This window comes from Alligator sinensis, unplaced genomic scaffold, assembly GCF_000455745.1.
Source record: "Alligator sinensis unplaced genomic scaffold, ASM45574v1 scaffold599_1, whole genome shotgun sequence".
Taxonomy (NCBI): Eukaryota; Metazoa; Chordata; order Crocodylia; family Alligatoridae; genus Alligator; species Alligator sinensis.
Window position 1 is genome coordinate 1,589,253 of NW_005841968.1, and position 6,352 is coordinate 1,595,604.

Below are 6,352 nucleotides of genomic sequence, written 5' to 3' on the forward strand. Positions count from 1 at the left end.
CTCTTTCCTGCCTATGCAGGGGGTCGGACTCAATGATCTATTGAGGTCCCTTCCGACCCTAACATCTATGAATCTATGAAAACATGGTGCCTCAATTGCCCCCCACCCATACTGTAACAGAGCCCAGCGCCTTGGATTTCGCCAGCAAAAGGCAAAGGGAGCCAGGCTGAACTAGGCTCTTGGTTCACATTTGTACCATCAGTGCACTTCTAAATGCTACACGCCAAATGTTCTTGGGCTCAGGCTGTGCCCATGACTGCTCTCTGACTTGTGAATCACCCAGCCCCTCTGGTAGGCAGAGTTCACATCTCCACCCACCACCCCAGAATGAAGTTGAGGAACTACAACATGAGACTTTATACAGACATTTGCTCCACACTCCAAAGCACAGGACAGCTGTGACCCCCAGGTAATGGTGCTCCATTTCCATGGAGATCAGAAGCAAGGGAAAACACCATCATTTGCATGGGACACCCATAAGCATAAAGCCTACACAGGACTCTTTCACCTTGAGACTACCCTGTGGAGGTTACCACACTTCAAGGGAGCCACTGGTGGATCTGAAGGAAGCCACTCAGAGTCTGTGAGCTCATGTGCAAGTGCATTTGCAGTATCAGAATCAGACCCCTAGTTTTGCCTATAAGAGTATTACCTAGGGTAGCCCACCAGTCTGCACTCTTCACCAGCTGCCACTTTGTACAGCCATTTTCATCCATGGAAAGTGAGGCCAAACACAGCACAAGGCAGGGGAAAGTCAGGCCCAAAGAGCAGTGTTCAGACCTCTGGTAAGCTGCCCATGTTGCAGCCCTGTCCCTTCTCCTTCCAGAGGTGCAGGACCTGGCATGTCTGAGATAGGTTTGAGTCCAGACCTGCTGAAGCTTACCAAGGCAGGGAATGGCACAGACAGAGAGGCAAGGACCAGACTCCAGCAGCCTTGGCCCAAACCTAACAACCAGGTGAGGTTGATCAATGTGAGTCAGCGCGATAGAGCTCCCCAGATGTGTAGGTGTCAGCAATGGCCCTCAGAGCAGAGGTGATTCTGGCCTGGACAGGGCAGAAACACCCCATCCTTCGCCTGTGTCGTTCAATCCTTCACTGAACAGATGGTGCCCTTTAAAGGGCAAGGACATTCGTACCCTCTCAGACAAGATATCGTCTCCTTGAGGAAGCCACAGAACAGAGCTATTTACAACACACCAGGCTGTCCCCAGAACTAATAACTAGGACAGGGGGAGCGAGTCATAAATTTCCTTGACAGGGTGATGCAGGTTCAAGGCGAAGTTCAGACAACCACACTCCCCACAGGGGCCCTTTCTTGCTGCTCTGGGCCTCTATCCCGCTTCCCGGGTCCTGCACTAGCTTCCCATCTTCTGGCCGTGAAGCCCCAGGGTCCCCACCTTGTACTCAAAGCTCTCCCTACCCTCATCCCCATTCCTTCTCACTGCTCTGTCCCACTACTCTTCTCCCTGCTCCAAGCCCAGTGTGCTGTGCTTTGGCAGAGACCCCTGCGGATTGCATGCTCACCCAAAAGGACTGTAAAGGTCCCATAACTGGGTAGCTGAGGAGTCCTGTTGTAACGAATCTGGGCCCAGCTGCACAAGACTCAGCCCCAAACCCCAGGTGCAGGTAGTGAGGAGTTAGCCTAAGTCATCCCACAGGGCTACAGGAAAGGGCCCTGCTCATACATGCCTTTATAAGCCCAGAAGAGAGAGAAGCAAGCTGTCTGGGAAAAGGCTGCCATGCTGTGTTTCTTGCTTGATCAGAATACCCTGATCAGCCCTGGATTCTGGCTTGTCTTCTGGGCTCTTCAGCCCCTGACACCAGCTCCTCAAGTCCTCAGTTCCTAACTCAGGTTCCTCAGCTCCTGACTCCAGCCTTTCAACCCCTTGGCTCCTGACTCTGGCTTCTTGGCTCTTGGACCTTGCCTTTGTTATCCAGGTGACCCATCCTAACTGCCTATGTCCCGGTCCCTTACGCCCATCCACTAGACCAGGCCTCGCCCCAAGGCACACCTCTCTCTGGGTACAAGTGCTGGGACCTATTAGTCCTCAGGCAATGTTAGTCCTAGGAACTCTGAAGATGGATCCTGTAAAAAGTGTCTGAGCCCCATGTTTTATGGCCAGTGACTCCCAAAGCCAGAGGTTCCTGGCTAGGGAGTCTTGCCTCTCTGCTCAGGGTCAGACCGATGGCCATACTTGGGGTCAGAAAGGGATTTTACCCCATGATCAAACTGGTATGGACTGTGAGGGTTTTTGCCTTCCTCTGTAGCGAAGGGCATGGATCTCTGCCTGGGACCTCCTGAGAACATATTAACAACATTTTATAGAAGCAGGACGCTGGCTGCCATGATACCCCTGCTTTATCTGTGGCAGATTAGGAGGTTAGGTTTATGTTGCATCAGGTTTGACAGTAGTCTTATGAAGAGTTTAGATTATGGTCTGAATGAGATGGTCTGGAAAGAGATGATCCTGTCTCAGGCAGGGGTCTGGACTAGATGACTTCTGGAGGTCTCTTCCAGCCCAACTTCTCTATGACTATGACTCTCCCTTCCTTAGACCACTTGCGGAAAGAGGCCAAGAAACACCAGGAACTCTGGGCTCAGTTGAAGACCAGAGGAACAGGGGTGTAATCCAGCATGAGACTTGGCCAGTGACACCTGGCATGGAAAATGACATCCTGGAAACCTTGAGGATTCTCTGTCATCTGTACCTTTGCATCACTATTGAGGAAAGAAGCTGCTGGGACTGAACCAATCCCAGCAAGAAGCAAAATGAGTTCCCCATGGTAAGCAAGGTGAGCCCTGCATGGGCTCCAGTTCACCCAGAGCCTTCCCACATCTAGACCAATGCCACCACTTCAAAAGTGCAGAAGCAGACTGCTGCCATCCATTCTCTGACAGCAAAGAAACCAAAAAGAATGCCTGGCCCACGCTACCAGACCCCAAGGGCCACAAGAGGCATCTGTTGCAAATGCAGTCAAAGATGAATAACAAATACTTGATCCTAACATCTGCTGAGCCCTCTTGGCTCCCTTGAGAGTTGCTGGAGCTGAATGATTTTCCAGGGGTGTTCAACACAGGCCTTGTAGATACAACCAGGTTCTATTAAGCGAAGATTAATTCAGCAAATTGTGAAAAGCTTTTATTTTGACATTTTACTCCAATAAATTAAGGCAACCTGAAAAAAAAAGAATTTGCCTTTATAAATATTAGCCCACATTTGGAAAAGAACGGATTCTGCTGGGATCACCAGAACAGAAACTAATCCAAGGAAGGCAATAAAATATACACACTGTATTTTTTGTTTTCCTGCCCTCGTGATCTAAGGTCGGGTTGTGGGAAAGCACCTGCAGCCCTTTGCTCCTGAGGAAACTCAGACACAGTGAGCAAGCTGGGACTGGGTTTTAAATATTGATGATAGAAATTTTGCATAGTAAATATGCTCCTAATTCTGTCTTTGTGCCACCAGGGTGGGCTACATGGCAAGATTAATGAGAGCAATTACTGGAAGCTGGTAAGGACTCAGCTGGTGTTTTATAGCTTGCACTCAGCTTCTTCATGCCACTGAAATCTTCCCATGCATTTTAGTTAAGACAGGAAGGAGGCAGTGCAGGGAGCAGGAGATGTACCCTTTTCTGCATTTCTCCCTTATGCTGTCTCTCTAATACAGTCCAAGGCAGGAAGGTTTTTATAGCAACTGCTACTGCGGCAGGATGAATTATTTTCTGTGCAGGAGGATTAACGCTGGCTGCCTGGGATCACAGGGAGCACTGATGCTGGAGTGAGCCTGTATGTAACAGGTGGCCTGCTGCCAGCCACCTGCTGCTGGAGCAAGACTGCGAGTGTCCCCCAGAACCTGACTGAGCACCCTCATCTCATTGAGGCTAACCGTGGCTAAAGGGGGAGGCATTGCCTGAAAGCATCCTATGCCAGACTTAGACAGCACGTACCACACACTCTTCCCTGTCTGGGAGCCCAGGGGGTCCCTTGACAGCTTGGGAAGAGTCTCACTTTTTTGTGGGCCTCTATAGTCTCAATCCACCTTATGCTGCTGCCCATCACACAGCGATCTTTCCCTGTGCTAGACTCCACCTTTTACCCCCACTGTGCAACTCCCAAACCCACTGCCTCACGCTAATGTATCCTCACCGAGCCAGGAATGTCTCTCCTGATTCAGTGGAGAGCAGAATCAGGCCCATTCCCTCAGTCATGCAGAAAGAAAACAATGAATACTACTGGTGAAAGAGAGACTAACAGCAGAGTAGATGAACTTAGAAGTTGGGGACACACCTTGAATCCATCAGCCGGAATAAACTGATAAAAGAGGGCAGGAAGCTGACACACACTTACACAGGCACCTCTGTACAAAACCCATATCCAGCTCTCACACTGGGTTCACACCAAGTGCTTCAGTGCAGTTAGTGCTGACCTGCAGCACAGTGAGAGCAGAACTGAGCTCGGCACGGTGAATCGACCGGCCCCACTGAACTCCGACCTTCTCCCGCTGACTCCGTGTGATATTGCCCACCGCGCCTGGCAAGTTCCTATCCCTTCTTTCAGCAGACTTGTGCTTTCCTACAAAACACACCGTGCACAAAATAACGGTGGCTCAGCAATGCCGGTAATTCATTCCAACATTCCTGAATTATAGCTTCTGCTGTTCGTCAGGTGGAAGTCAGCACAGAAGCTATTTCACTTTCCGAAGACAGTGCATGCCAGAGCGGCGGAGGCATGCCAGCCAACTCACTCATCTCTGAAACTTGTTGCCAGGTTTGGTACTCAAATAGAACTCGTGCTATACCCGCCCTCCAACACGCACACAATCACCAGCAACCATTAGCGTCTTACAGAGGTTGGTCTTAAATTAAAGATCCAACATGACTCTACTGGAAAGTACAGTCTTAAACGAGAGGGCTTAAAAAAAAAAGAGGTCACTTATGGCACATAATAGCTTTCATCTTCTAAACAAACTGAAACTCTTAACATTTACCTTTTTATTCAGTAAATACGTTATTCAAACTTTTACTAAAGTAACACTTGAGTTAATTTTCTGTTTTATAGTAAGACAGTCCCCAAGCGTGACATTTACAATCCAACAGCTCCTTTAGGACGAACTTCACAGTTTACGATAATCTGAATACAGTAAAGCCACTTGGAAAAAAATAATCTGGAAGATCAATTCCTTATCTACTGGTTTAGATGCATATACTAAAGTCATTAGCTTATGTTAGCTTTTCACGTCAGGTGCCAAATTGTGTAAACATCCCCAGAACCATCTAATCACAGCAATTACACAATTGAATCAATGGAATTAAGGAACAGAAAGTTGCTTTAATGCTTTATACTCAGACAAGCCCCGTTCACAAAGAATAATCTGTCCCCATGCCAATGGTTAACACCGTAGTTTCCCTACCTAAAAGGCCATGAGGTTCAGACTGGCGTCTCTCAGAGCTTTTGCACTGGTCCTTCCGTTTCTTGCTGCCTCTAAAACTGCCAAAACGCTTCATGAGCTGTAGTGAGCACCAAAGCAATCGCAGCTGTCAGTCATACCCGGGATTGAAGAAGGGAGAGCAGATCTGAGCAAAAGGTGGAATAAGTCAGGGAAACAGGTAGGGCAGGTGAATAAGTCAGGTCAGCAGGCAATCAAGGGAGGCCAAAAAAAAAGTCCCAAAAGTCGACAGATATCATATGGCTCCAAAAAGCCTCAGCTTGTGGAATCCTGAAGTGCAGCTCCAAGGCACATCAGTTCATATCTTCATGGCAATAAGCTCCTGAAGTGGCCCGGCTCCACGTATAAAGCACTCCCAGGTGGAATACCTACTGGACAGTAACTAGTCAGCAAGTATCTGCGGATACCAAGAGAGGTTCAAAAGCCTGTAGTGCCTGCAGCCACCGGAGCTGCAGCTCTTAGCCTTAAGCAGCCAGGAAGTTTCAGAGACTGAAGCAGAATTTCCAGAGTGGATCAGCTTATGCAGAAGAGGTCAGTAATGGGCTGATAAGCTCCCCGCTTTTAAAAATTACTAAATATGCAAAAGAGGCACAAGCCCTCTTGAAGGGAATTGTCATGTGCAGTTCTGCATGATGTCTCTTTAAAGAGACTGTAAAAGGAAACCACGCTGTACAGACAATTCTTGGCACCAATTGGTCAGGGCATATTCGCATTATGACATGACATCACACAACTATTTTGATTCATGCGTCCTAGGTCTTTACAGGGACAGGATAGTCTGGCTGCTGACTGATGAGCTAAGAACGTCAAGCCCCTCGAGGATTAATGACTAATGGGAACGCAGCCCTGCCAGTCTCAGGAAGGGAAGGTGATCATCTCTCGGAAACAGGAGACTGCACGCGGGC

At 48.6% G+C, this 6,352-nt stretch overlaps 1 protein-coding gene across 6 annotated transcripts in view; it reads right to left on the reverse strand.

Annotated features, from left to right (window-relative positions):
* Positions 1–6,056, reverse strand: part of PRKAG2 (protein kinase AMP-activated non-catalytic subunit gamma 2) — a 191,340-nt gene extending 185,284 nt beyond the window's left edge. For 5 of the 6 annotated variants that reach the window (XR_003093327.1, XR_003093326.1, XR_003093325.1 and 2 more), the window contains exon 1: positions 5,412–6,056. The gene's annotated coding sequence lies outside the window, so the exon portion shown is untranslated. The remainder of the gene's footprint in view (positions 1–5,411) is intronic. The other variant, XM_014518582.2, reaches the window with a different exon arrangement.
* Positions 6,057–6,352: the final 296 nt, after the last annotated feature.